This window comes from Carcharhinus amblyrhynchos, chromosome 1, assembly GCF_965287045.1.
Source record: "Carcharhinus amblyrhynchos chromosome 1, sCarAmb.v2.hapA, whole genome shotgun sequence".
Lineage (NCBI taxonomy): Eukaryota > Metazoa > Chordata > Chondrichthyes > Carcharhiniformes > Carcharhinidae > Carcharhinus > Carcharhinus amblyrhynchos.
In genome coordinates this window covers 167,579,305-167,591,481 of record NC_137324.1, presented here as the reverse complement: position 1 = coordinate 167,591,481, position 12,177 = coordinate 167,579,305, and the positions used below count along the sequence as shown (strand labels likewise).

The 12,177-nt window shown below is 45.7% G+C and overlaps 1 protein-coding gene across 1 annotated transcript in view; it reads right to left on the bottom strand.

Moving 5' to 3' along the window:
• The window catches only part of csgalnact1a (chondroitin sulfate N-acetylgalactosaminyltransferase 1a), a 144,278-nt gene extending 133,754 nt beyond the window's left edge, over window positions 1-10,524 (bottom strand). Inside the window, exon 1 of the mRNA XM_080200053.1 lies at window positions 10,433-10,524. The gene's annotated coding sequence lies outside the window, so the exon portion shown is untranslated. The remainder of the gene's footprint in view (window positions 1-10,432) is intronic.
• Window positions 10,525-12,177: the final 1,653 nt, after the last annotated feature.

Here is a 12,177-nt window from a genome sequence, read left to right as displayed (position 1 = left end):
GCCGTGCTAAATTGCCCCTTAGTGTTAGGGGGAATAGTAGGTATAATGTGTGGGGTTAGGGGATAGGGCCTGGGTGGGATTGTGGTCGGTACAAACTCGATGGGCCAAATGGCCCCCTTCTGTACTGTGGAGATTCTATGAACATTTATTGGGAAGCAGAAAGAGAAACAAAATGGTAGATTCTTCTGCAATCTAAGCAAAGGAAGTTAATTTTAAACATTACTTCAGAGGTACACTTATCCCAGCAGGTCTTTCAGATTGCTACTTTTATTGTGTAAACACATGATCCACGAGAACCATTTAGCTCAGGTAGACAAGTCTACTGCTAAATAAGTGAATGACAAAGATAATTTCTAGTGCATAAGGCACTGTAATTCTCAAGTTCAAAATGTGCCCCCCCACCCCCCTGCCAAGAACAGCTGCAATGATGCATGCTCACAAACATGAACTGGAACACAAAGAGTATTTATTAACATGGACAACTTCCCCCTCCACCCCATGTGCCCTATTTATTAACATGGACAACCTCCCCCTCCACCCCCACCCGGTCTGCCCTAGTCCCTAAATGCCTCCTCCATGTCTTCTGCCTAAGACCACTCGCCATCTCCCTGGGGTAATTACCACGCTCATTCCCAGATGGTCAAAAGATTTGCATCAAATCGGGCAACAAGGTTGGAGCAGGCGAACTGTTGTGGGAACGTAATGGAAAACAACTAGAATGGAACGCAATCTTAGTACAACAAGTTGGTGACAAAGAAGGGGTTACATTACATTAGATGGTGCAGAGCAGATTCACCAGGATGCTACCTGGGCTGGAGTGTAGAGAGAGGCTGGTCAGGCTGGGTTTGTTTTCCTTAGAGCAGAGAATACCGAGGGGGGAGCTGATTGAGTACAAAAATTATGAGGGACACAAATAGGGTAAATAGGAGAAAAATTTCCCCTTAGTAGAGGGGTCAATAAGCAGGGGGCATAGATTTAGTGTAAGAAGCAGGGGATTCAGAAAGGATTTGAGGGAAACCATTACCAGGCCAAGAGGATGGTGGAAATCTGGAACTTGCTGCCTGAAAGGGCCATAGAGGCAGGCAACCCTCACAACGTTTAAGAATCATTTAGATGGGCACTTGAGACGCCATAACATACAAGGCTGCGGACCAAGTGCCGGAAAATGGAATTAGAATAGATAGGTGATTGATGGCCAGCACAGCCATGATGGACTGAAGGGCCTCTTTTTGTGCTGTAAAACTCTATGGGTGGGATCTTGAGCCTGGACTCTGTGCATTTGATCCCGATTTCCAATTTTCCCGCCCTTTATGGTTAATGTAATCAGGTACGTGCTCATAATGGTGTGATTTTAATATATTTAAATACAATTAACTAATTTCCTCACCGTATGATCCTCCCCTCACTAAATATTCATACCTTGCTAACATGATGCCACATCAGATGTAAACCTGTTGAGAGGACCCCTCCATAGGTAAGTGTAGCCCCAGGGGGCAGGGCAACATGACCACGTGTTGCCCTGGCAATGCCCCCAGAATAGGTTGGAACCAACCTGGCAGTACCAACCTGTGCTAGGGCTGGACCTTGATGGGAGCCCCACGCATGGTAGGGATTCATTTATGTGCAGTTGGGGTGGGATGCGAGCAGAATTCCAGCAACAATTTGGAGGGGGGGTAGGATTCCAATAATGAGGGTGGAGAGGGGCGAGTTTATTTTTATTTCTGAATAGGGGACCCTTTAAATATGGTGCCCAGATCTCTGTGCAGTCAGCTGCTGTCTCAAAAGTCCTCACCCTGCAAGAGTGACAATGTAAACCACTCCCACTCATTTTGTTTCTTTTAATAGGCTTAATATCTGGAGAGAAAACTGGTCTGATCAGCTGGAGAGTTACACACCAGTTTTCTGACTGAGCCTCACACTGCCAAATTCTGGTACAGTCGCCCCCCTTTTGACTCTTTTGCCAAATGTTATAATGGAGCAAAGGGAGGTGAACTTGCCTCTGAAAAGACAGAGGGCAGCAGCTTACAAAACATCACCCTAGCCCCAGGCTAAAACCCCTTCGGTGAAAATGCCAACTCATTTCCCAGTTGCCAACAGGCACTGGGCAGGCTAAGCTGGGAACAGAACCAGGAAGTGTTTTCCTTCATACATCATGGTATTGCATTCTTACAATTCTCTGCCCCCCGAGAATTTGTAAACCGAAACTTTCAAGACCAAAATCAATCAATTTTTACTTGGAAAACATATTGTGGAATATGGAGCAAGGTTAGATTAATGGAGGCGCAGACCAACCTTGATTGAATGGTGGAGTAGGTTTGTATGGCTGTCTTCTCTTTAGCTGTTCCTAGGCCCTTTGTCCAGAGCTGAAGGAATTCAATAGGCAACTCACGTTGCTGGCCTTGGTCCAATATCAAGGAAAGTGAATTGTAAAGCCACACAGCCAGGCTTTGAGCAACAGTTTATCCACCGGATCACAAGCACCCAGTTAAATCAACAGTTGGTGCATTCAGTTTGTCCCACCGTGCACTCAGATATTTGGAATACAAGCTGCCTCACTATATTCACCAAAGTCCATAAGGATCCCACTTCACTGCTCGGATCAGTTAGATTTGTACACTGGATGGTTCATCTCCAACAGCATGACGATGCTACCCTATGTTGGACACGTAGGAGATTAAATTTACCCCATTTTATGAGCTTAAAATGGGAACATTGATAAATAATCCAGCAGGGGACAGACCTGAGCCCAATCTGCGAGGACCCAAATATCACTGGCAAACTGATTTGTGCCATTTTACTCATGTGGTCAAATCAGAGACTAATTTTAATGCTGATGGGGCTTCTGCCGTCATTCCCAGCCCCGACTGCACAACACAGGCACCAACTGGTACTCCCGGCTAGTGACTGGTGCCACGAGTGACTCTGTCTCTTTAGCGTCCATTGGATGCTCTTGTGTCAAAGGAACACAAGCAAATGGAGCAAATTTGCATCCGGACACTCCTCAACACCATATTCCGAGGCTCCAGCAAACTGCATCCCTGTCTAAAGATGTCTTCAATCCCATTTACACTATGTCATAGTCACAGGGCGGGATTTTACAGCCTCATTTGAGTGATTCTGTGGTGGGTGGGGTGGTAGAATTCCAGTGATAGACTCATGGGATGCTATTTTACGACCTCGCGTGGGCAAGGCTCGTAAAATCCTGCCCGAGGCCCACAGAGAATTCCGTTCTGCAACTCTCAGGCCGCCCCAATTCCGGGACAGGCGAAGCGGTAAAATTCTGGCCAAAAAGAGTCATACGTTGCAGAAAAGGCCCTTCAGCCCCTCGAGTCAGCACTGACAATATCTACCACTAAAGGCGCACTAATCCCCTTTTCCTGCACTTGTCCCATATCCTTGAAGATTACGACATTTCACACGCTCATCCAAATATTTTTTATAGAATTAACAAAGACATTTACGCTGGTTTTGTACCACAATTTTCTGACAGGAATTTATGCCCAAATTTTCTGCAGAAGCTCATTTGCTGCAATAAAAGTCAGGGCAAAATAAAAATAATTGAGGCAGCTTCAGCAGAGCTATCCATGGGAGGGCGGCTGTATTGTGGCAGGGTGACTCAGAGATTTGTTTTAACTTGTGAAATATTTCTGACTTCCACTTCTTTCTCTCTGCTTGCTTCCATCTGACTGGATGTACAACACTCTGCACTGATAAAATGCCCCAGCTCGCTCTGTACCTTGAATGCTTCCACACAACTACTAGGGTGGTTGGAAGAGAATTTGTCGGAACTTGTTGTGTTTTTCTTTCTTGATCAAAGGCAAAGAATAAACTTGTTTTTACATAGCAGTTTTGCGGCACCTGTTTGGGTACACCGTGGGACGGTCAATGCAACTAACCAGCAGATTGTTCAGACTGTGGGAGGAAACTGGAGCACCCGGAGGGAACCCACGCAGACATGGGGAGAACGTGCAAATTCCACACAGAAAGTGACCCAAGCCGGGTCAAATCCTGGTCCCTGGCGCTGAGAGGCAGCAGTGTGAACCATTATGCCACCGTGCCTATTATGATGCTGAAGGAGGCCATTTAGCCCATCATATCTGCACTGCCTCTCCACAAGAACATCATGGCTTAGTGCCATTCCCCTGCCTTTTCATCATACCTTAATAAACAATGAACTACTTCTGTGGTTCTGAAGGCAAGCATTGTTTTCAATTTACTCATTTCCAAAGAGTACTGAGATGAATGGCCAAATTGTTTGCCTTTATCTTGATGAGCAGGAGAACTCTGCTGCTCATCTCCTAACAATGTCATGGGATCTACCTGAAAAATGGAACCTCACTTAATGTCTCATTAGAAGAATGAGCCTCCAACATTCCCTCACCAAAGTCCTGATCTGAAGTATTAGCCTAGAGCTAGGTGCTACTCGAGTGGGGAGTGAGCCCTCCAGCCTCTGACTCTGAGCTGAAGGCCAGTACTGACCAAACCCAGCTGACAGTTCAGCCTAAATAAAAACATCCAATTCTTTGTTGCGGTTCAGAAAAGAACAAGGATCCACTGGAGCAGCACGGTGGCACAATGGTTAACACTGTTGCCTCACAGTGCCAAGGACCCGTGTTCAATTCCAGCCTCAGGTCACTGCCTGTGTGGAGTTTGCACATTTTTGCCATGTCTGCGTGGCTTTCCTCCAAGTGCTCCAGTTTCCTCCCACAGTCCCAAGGTGTGCAGATTAGGCTGATTGGTCATGCTAAATTGACCCTGACCCTTAGTGTCAGGGGAATTAGAGGATAAATAGGGCCTGGGTAGGATTGTGGTCAATACAGACTCGATGGGCCAAATAACCTCCTTCTGCAATGTAAGGGGGGATCCTATGACTGTTAATAGATTCAGTAACAAGGAAAACTTGAAGAAACAGGAAGGAGGTGACCAAGAGGTACCTCATATTAAATAGAGAAAATTGCAATCATTACATCAAGGTATCTCAGCATATCACTGAATAAAAGGTAATTTGGATATATATTACAAGAACATAAGAAATAGGAGCAGGAGTAGGCCATCTAGCCCTTCAAGCCTGCCCCGCCATTCAACAAGACCATGGCTGATCTGAAGTGGATCAGTTCCACTTTCTCCCCATAACCCTTAATTCCCTTGTCTGTCAGAAACCTATCTACCCGTGACTTAAATATATTCAGCGAGGTAGCCTCCACCACTTCAACGGGCAGAGAATTCCACAGACTCACCACCCTTTGAGTGAAGAAGTTCCTCAACTTCGATCTGAACTGCACCCCCCCCCCCCCACACTTATTTTGAGGCTGCGCCCTCTAGTTCTGTTGTCCTTTTTAAGCAGGAAGAATCTCTCTACCTCTACCCTATCTAGCCCCTTCATTATTTTATATGTCTCTATAAGATCCCCCCTCAGCCTTCTAAACTCCAACTCCATATATTGGAATTTCTTCAAGTTGGAATTATCTAATTAATTTATGATCTCCTAAAGGTATAACTTAAAGAGGGCAATGGATTATATAAATGAGTATTTATATTCTGGATGGCCAAGCCAAAATGGGCCAGTTGACCATCCTCATATGAAATTATCTTGTCATTCTGAACAAGGAGGAAATCTTGTAGTGTTAGGGGCAACGTCCCTGCCTCTGAGACAGAAGCTCCGAGTTCAATTCTCACCACACAACTTGATAGCCGGTGAAAGTGTTTATTATGTGACCAATGAGCCAATAAAGTTTATTTATTAATGTCACAAGTAGACTTACATTAACACTGCAATGAAGTTACCGTGAAAATCTCCATGTCACCAACTCCGAGGCCTGTTCAGGTACACTGAGGGAGAATTTAGCATGGCCAACGCACCTAACCAATAGATCTTTCAGACTGTGGGAGGAAACCAGAGCATCCAGAGGAAACCAAAGTCGGAGGAGTTGTAGACGGTGAGGATGGATGTTATAGTTTGCAGACGGACGTAGCCCAGCCCTGCAGCTTATCTGAGAGGTGGCAAATGGAGGTTAATGCGGAAAAGTGTGAGGTGATTCACTTTGGCAAGTACAGAATTATAGGGCTAATGGAAGGACTCTTGGTAGTGTCGATGAGCAGAGAGATCTCGGTGTACATGTGCATACATCCCTGAAAGTTGGCACCCAGGTTGATAAGGTTGTTAAGAAGGCGATTAAGAGGGATTGAATTTCGGAGCCGTGAGGTCATATTGCAACTGTACAAAACTCTGGTGCAGCCGCACTTGGAGTATTGCGTACTGTTCTGGTCGCCGCATTATAAGAAGGATGTGGAGGTATTGGAAAGGGTGCAGAGGAGGTTTACCAGGATGTTGCCTGGTATGGTGGGAAGGTCTTATGAGGAAAGGCTGAGGGACTTGAGGTTATTTTCGTTAGAAAGAAGAAAGTTAAGAGGTGACCTAATTGAGGCATACAAGGCGATCAGAGGGTTAGATAGGGTGGATAGTGAGAGCCTTTTTCCTCAGATGGTGATGGCTAACATGAGGGGACATAGCTTTAAATTAAGGGGTGGTAATTATAGGACAGATGAAGGAGGTAGGCTCTTCAGAGGGTAGTAAGGGCATGGAATGCAGCAGTTGTGGACTCGCCAACTTTACGGGCATTCAAATGGTCAGTGGATAGGCATATGAATAACATTGGAATTGTTTAGGTTAGAGGGTCATTAGATTGGTTCCACTGGTCGGCGCAACATCAAGGGCCGAAGGGCCTGTACTGCACTGTAATGTTCTATGAAACCCACACAGACATGGGGAGACCGTGCAGCCCCCACACAGACAGTGACCCAAGCCGGGAATCGAACCTGGGTCTCTGGCGCTGTGAGGCAGCTAACCACTGTGACACCCTGTTCTAGAGCGTCAACCAGGCAAATCCTTCCAACACCTAGCAGGTGGACAGAGTGGGAGGGATGCCTGCTTAACCATTTGACAGAGACAATATTGGAGCCTCTCACCACTCCAGACTGCACTATGCATGTAACAAAGTGCGTTGCCACAGCAGCTCAGACTCCCCGAGTGAATTGAAAAGCACCACCTCTCAGGATAATGCTGCAGACGAATGCATTTCCCAAGAGAAAATGCCCACGTAAGTGATGAGCCAACGTGTTTAACTGCACTGTATTACTCACAGGACTTTACTGCTAACCTTGCATGTGGAAAGAGAGCAGGGAGAGAATCTTCCCCTATCAGAGAATGGGAGAAAGTGCCTGGGAAAATTGACAAAAGCAATGTAAATATTTAGAGACCATGAATAATTAAATAAGTTTAATTTATGGAAAGTAGGTATTCAGTTTATATTAGTAGTGAAAATTGTGCCCCTTAGTGGCTTTGTGAGTAAATGCAGCAGGCAGACTGAACTGCCAACTCTTATCCTCAGAACTGTGTTGAGTTGCTAAGTACCTCCAGGGCATCTATAGCATTGATACAATGGACTTCAGTGTTTTAAGACTAGGGATGAAGGGAGAGGGTAAATCAGCAAGGGTCACTGCTCCTGATTGCAATCTGGTGATCTCTCCTGAAAAATTAGCATCGCTGCTAAGTGAGAAACACGACGAGTTCTGATGAGGAGCCACGCAGATTCGAAATGCTGACTCTCTTCCTTTCTCCACAGATGATGCCGGGCCTGCTGAGTTTCTCCAGCATTTTCTGTTTTTATTTCTACCATCCGCAGTATTTTAGAATCATAGAATCCCTACAGTGCAGGAGATGGCCATTCAGCCCATCAAGTCTGCACCGACAGCAATCCCACCCAAGCCCTAATCCCGTAATCCCACATATTTACCCTGCTAGTCCCCTGAGACTAAGGGGCAATTTAGCATGGCCAATCGACCTAACCCGCACATCTTTGGGCGGTGGGAGAAAACCGGAGCACCCAGACAGAACCCACGCAGACACAGTGAGAACATGCAAACTCCACACAAACAGTCTGGGTGGCACAGTGGTTAGCAGTGCTGCCTCACAGCACCAGGGACCTGTGTTCGATTCCCAGCTTGGGTCACTGTCTGTATGGAGTCTGCACGTTCTCCCTGTGTCTGCGTGGGTTTCCTCCCACAGTCCGAGAAATGTGCTGTCAGGTGCACTGACCATGCTAAATTCTCCCTCAGTGTACCCAAACAGGGACTGGAGTGTGGTGACTGGGGAATTTTCACAGTAACTTCATTGCAGTGTTAATGTAAGCCTACTTGTGACACAAATAAATAAACTTAAAACTTAAACATGCAAAGCTGGAATTGATCCCAGGTCTTTGGTGTGGTGAGGCAGCAGTGCTAACCACTGTGCCAGCCTGCCACCCAACTTCTGCATCTATTTAGGGTAAGGTTTTTGCTCCGATTTCCCCCAACTTGCTGAAATCAGGACGTAAGCTTACAAGACATCACGGAATTGCCAGAACCACACTGCAATATGAATCAATTAAGAACTATTATCTTGGGGTTGCCACAGATCATCGACCTTGATTTACAAATCTATAGTCATTGATCAATTCTGTGCTATGAGAGCAGTGTGCTGGAAAATAAAGGTTTTGAATAAAAGCGTAATATTTCATCATACAGCCACAACATTGTCTGTACTATCATGTAGACATACAGCAACAAACAAGAAGCATTAGTTCAAGAGCTACTGACAAAAAGGGTTAAAATCCTAGTTACGACTCAAGTTGATCATATACAATGTCTGACACAGAAGATACATTCCCCGTTTCTGAACAGAGTGGTGATCATGATGTGGAGATGCCGGTGTTGGACTGGGGTAAACACAGTAAGAAGTGTGAGTGGTGATGACAGAGCAGTGATGACAGAGCTCGGCTGACACTAATAGCTGCTGCATTTTTTAAAAATATTATTTATTGGGACGTGAACATTCAAGGGCAGCATGGTAGCATACTGGTTAGCACTGCTGCCTCGCAGCGCCAGGGTCCCAGGTTCGATTCTTGGCTTGGGGCACTGACTGTGCCGAGACTGCACATTCACCCCGTGCCTGCATGGGTTTCCTCCCACTGTCTGGAAGATGTGCTGGTTAGATGCACTGGCTATGCTAAATTTTCCCTCAGTGTACCTGAACAGGCGCCAGAATGTGGCGACTAGGGGATTTTCACAGTAACTTCATTGCAGTGCTAATGTAAGCCTATTTGTGACACTAATAAATAAATAAGGCTAGTATTTGTTGCCCATCCCTAATTGCCCTTGGACTGGGTGTCTTGCTTGGCCATTTCAGATGGCATTCAGGAGTCATCCACATTGCTGTGGGTCTGGAGGCACCAGACCAGGTAAGGGTGACAGATTTCCATTCCAAAAAAAAAGTGAACCAGATGGGTCTTTAAAAATCTACAATTAGGTTCGTCGTCACCATTAATGAGTCGAGTTTTCAACTGTAAATTCAACAGTGGAATCCTCACAGCTTCGGTGATGGGATTGGAACACTGAATTAACCTGGGGACCTGGAATTGGCACTCGCCCAGTGACATTACCCAAACTCACTCCAGGACCACCCCCACCCCGCGCTAAAGTGAACTTTGGAAGCCGACTGATCCGTGCGTTGCAACGATGGCAAGGACCAGGTAAGATGTTCAACGCACGGCCGTGGAATGACAATGGAGAAGGGGAGACAGCAAGCAAAGTAACAGAGTAACTATGAAACCCACGGGCAAAGAAGTTGCACCCTCCACCCACCATCCAGTCACGGAACGTGTATAAAAGACGCGAGATAGTCAAGATAACGCCGTTCGCAGTGTGGCTTTACATAGAAACGCCAATCTGTATCTCTGAAACTAACCACACACACAGCTCATGACCACGTTCTATTTACCATGTGCCAAGCATCGAATCAAAACTTCCCTCCCAATATCGATTAGTAACCTCGAGTTAACTACCATTTTTAAAATTATTATTCGCTCGGTACGTACACATCCCTTGAAAAAAAAATATATTTTAAGCCCTCTAAGTCTAATCCAACCAGAAAGTTGCCAGGTCTTCAACAAGGTGGTCAAGCCTGATAGCCAAATGTCAGTAGTTTTAACTATGTTGTTCCTCGGAGTTGGACAAACAACACTCGCCGCGATGTATAGCAAATTCAGCGTCACTAGATGGGTGCTTTATTACTGTGCCTCATTACTGTACAACACATACCCAGGCTAAGGTATTGTCTTGTTAAACCACTTTCCCCAAAACACAGCCGGCAGACAGCGACACGAATCAGCAACAATAATAATTCTCTGGCTATTTATCTGGCTAGGGCTAAGCAGAAAAGGAAACAAGGAGAAATCATGCAGGAAATCTCCTGAACCATGAACATTCTCATTTAACAATAGTCCGGTTATATTATATTTCCCCCCCCCCCTCGTTAAAATCCCGCTGCAGTGCTGAAATCGTAGCTTGTGATGCTTTTTAAAAAAAAATGTAAAAGGTTCACAAACGCCGCACTTACCAGAACAGTTATTCAAAAATTAAACCCCCCTTGTGGATCTTTGTAAACACTGAACCCGGTGCAACGTGCAAGTGAATCCAAAGGGTACCATCGCCGTGCTGGAATATTAAAGGCTGCCTCTACGGCTGGGTGTTCCCTACTCTTAAGGGGCAGGGTAGGAGAGCTCGCTGCGGGTTTCGTCAGCCTGATGCCACACCCACAACCAGAGAGAGCCGAGTTCAGACTGTTCCAGCAGCTTATCTGGCTTCTTGATGACTATACTGTGCGTGAATCATATTATTTCACTCAGCCTTGAACTCCAACCCATCTAGAAGCGAAACGAAACAACCCCCCCCACATAAAGAAACTGGAGCAGCTTTATTGGAAGTGTTCCCACACTTTGAAATACTGTCCATCAACATCCTTTTACGTGTTCAATTGGCGTGTGACGGGCGTTAAGTGGGAGATAAAGGCAGACAATGGCAGCCAGGCAAGTCACCAAGTTAATTGGCCCTAAATTGGCACATTCTGCAGCCTCCGGCACCTAAATAGGGGACACCTGCAGAATTACTACTGGTTCACACTGAATGGTGCCCCCAACCTTTCCTCAGCTAATGTCAGCATCACCGGACAATTTAAAGCTTTTAGTTTGGCATTTCTAACCGAATAGAGACTCTACATCACTGGCAAAGGGAAGAATTCATCCAGATTGTGGTTGGAGTCCGGAACGAACTTCCTGAGAGGGTGATGGAGGCAGGTTCAACATAGAAACTAGAAGCAGAAGTAGGCCATTCAGCCCTTCGAGCCTGCTGTGCCACTCATTCTGATCACGGCTGATCATCAAATTCAAAACCCTGATCCCTTCAAATCCCTTGATCCACTGAATCATAAAATTCAAAGAATCCCTGTAGTGCAGAAGGAAGCTACTCAGCCCATTGAGACTGCACCCACCACTATCCCACCCAGGCCTTATTCTCGTCACCCTTCATATTTACCCTGCTAATTCCCCGACTCTAGGGTTAATTGAGCATGGTCAGTCAACCTAACCCGCACATCTTTGGACTTTGGGAGGAAATTGGACCACCTGGAGGAAATCCACACAGCCACGGGGAGCATGTGTAAACTCCACAGTCACCCGAGGCCAGAACCGAACCTGGGTCTCTGGCGCTTTGAGGCAGCAGTGCCAACCACTGTACCACCATACTGCCAAGAGCTCCTTTAGCCCCAAGAACTATATCTAATTTCATCTTGAAATAAGACAATGTTTTTGACCTGGAGTACTTTCCGCAGTAGTGAATTCCACACAAAGGGTGGTGAAATTTCTCCTCACCTCAGTTCTAAAAGGTTCTTCACCCTTTATCCTTAAACTATGATCCCTTAGTTCTGAACTTCCCAACCATCAGGAACATTCTTTCTGAGTCTACCCTGTCTAATCCTGCTAGAATGTTGTAAGTTTCTATGAGATTCCCTTCTCACTCTTCTAAACACCAATGAATGTAATCCTTCAATCGAGGTATTCTGTATCAAATAACCTGTGGCCTGAATCTTAGTCCAATTATGTACATATTTAACTTATGCTTTGGTTAGAGCCAGCACATTGCAATGTGTTAGTGCACACACTGCCTCTCCATCTGATCTGGGTATTAATTACCCAGATGTTGGCAAAAAAATGCATAAGGGACATAACTTTTGTAGACAGCAGTCATCAGAATAGCACTGAACTTAAAGTTAAGATTTATTTATTAGTCACAAGTAGGGTTACATTA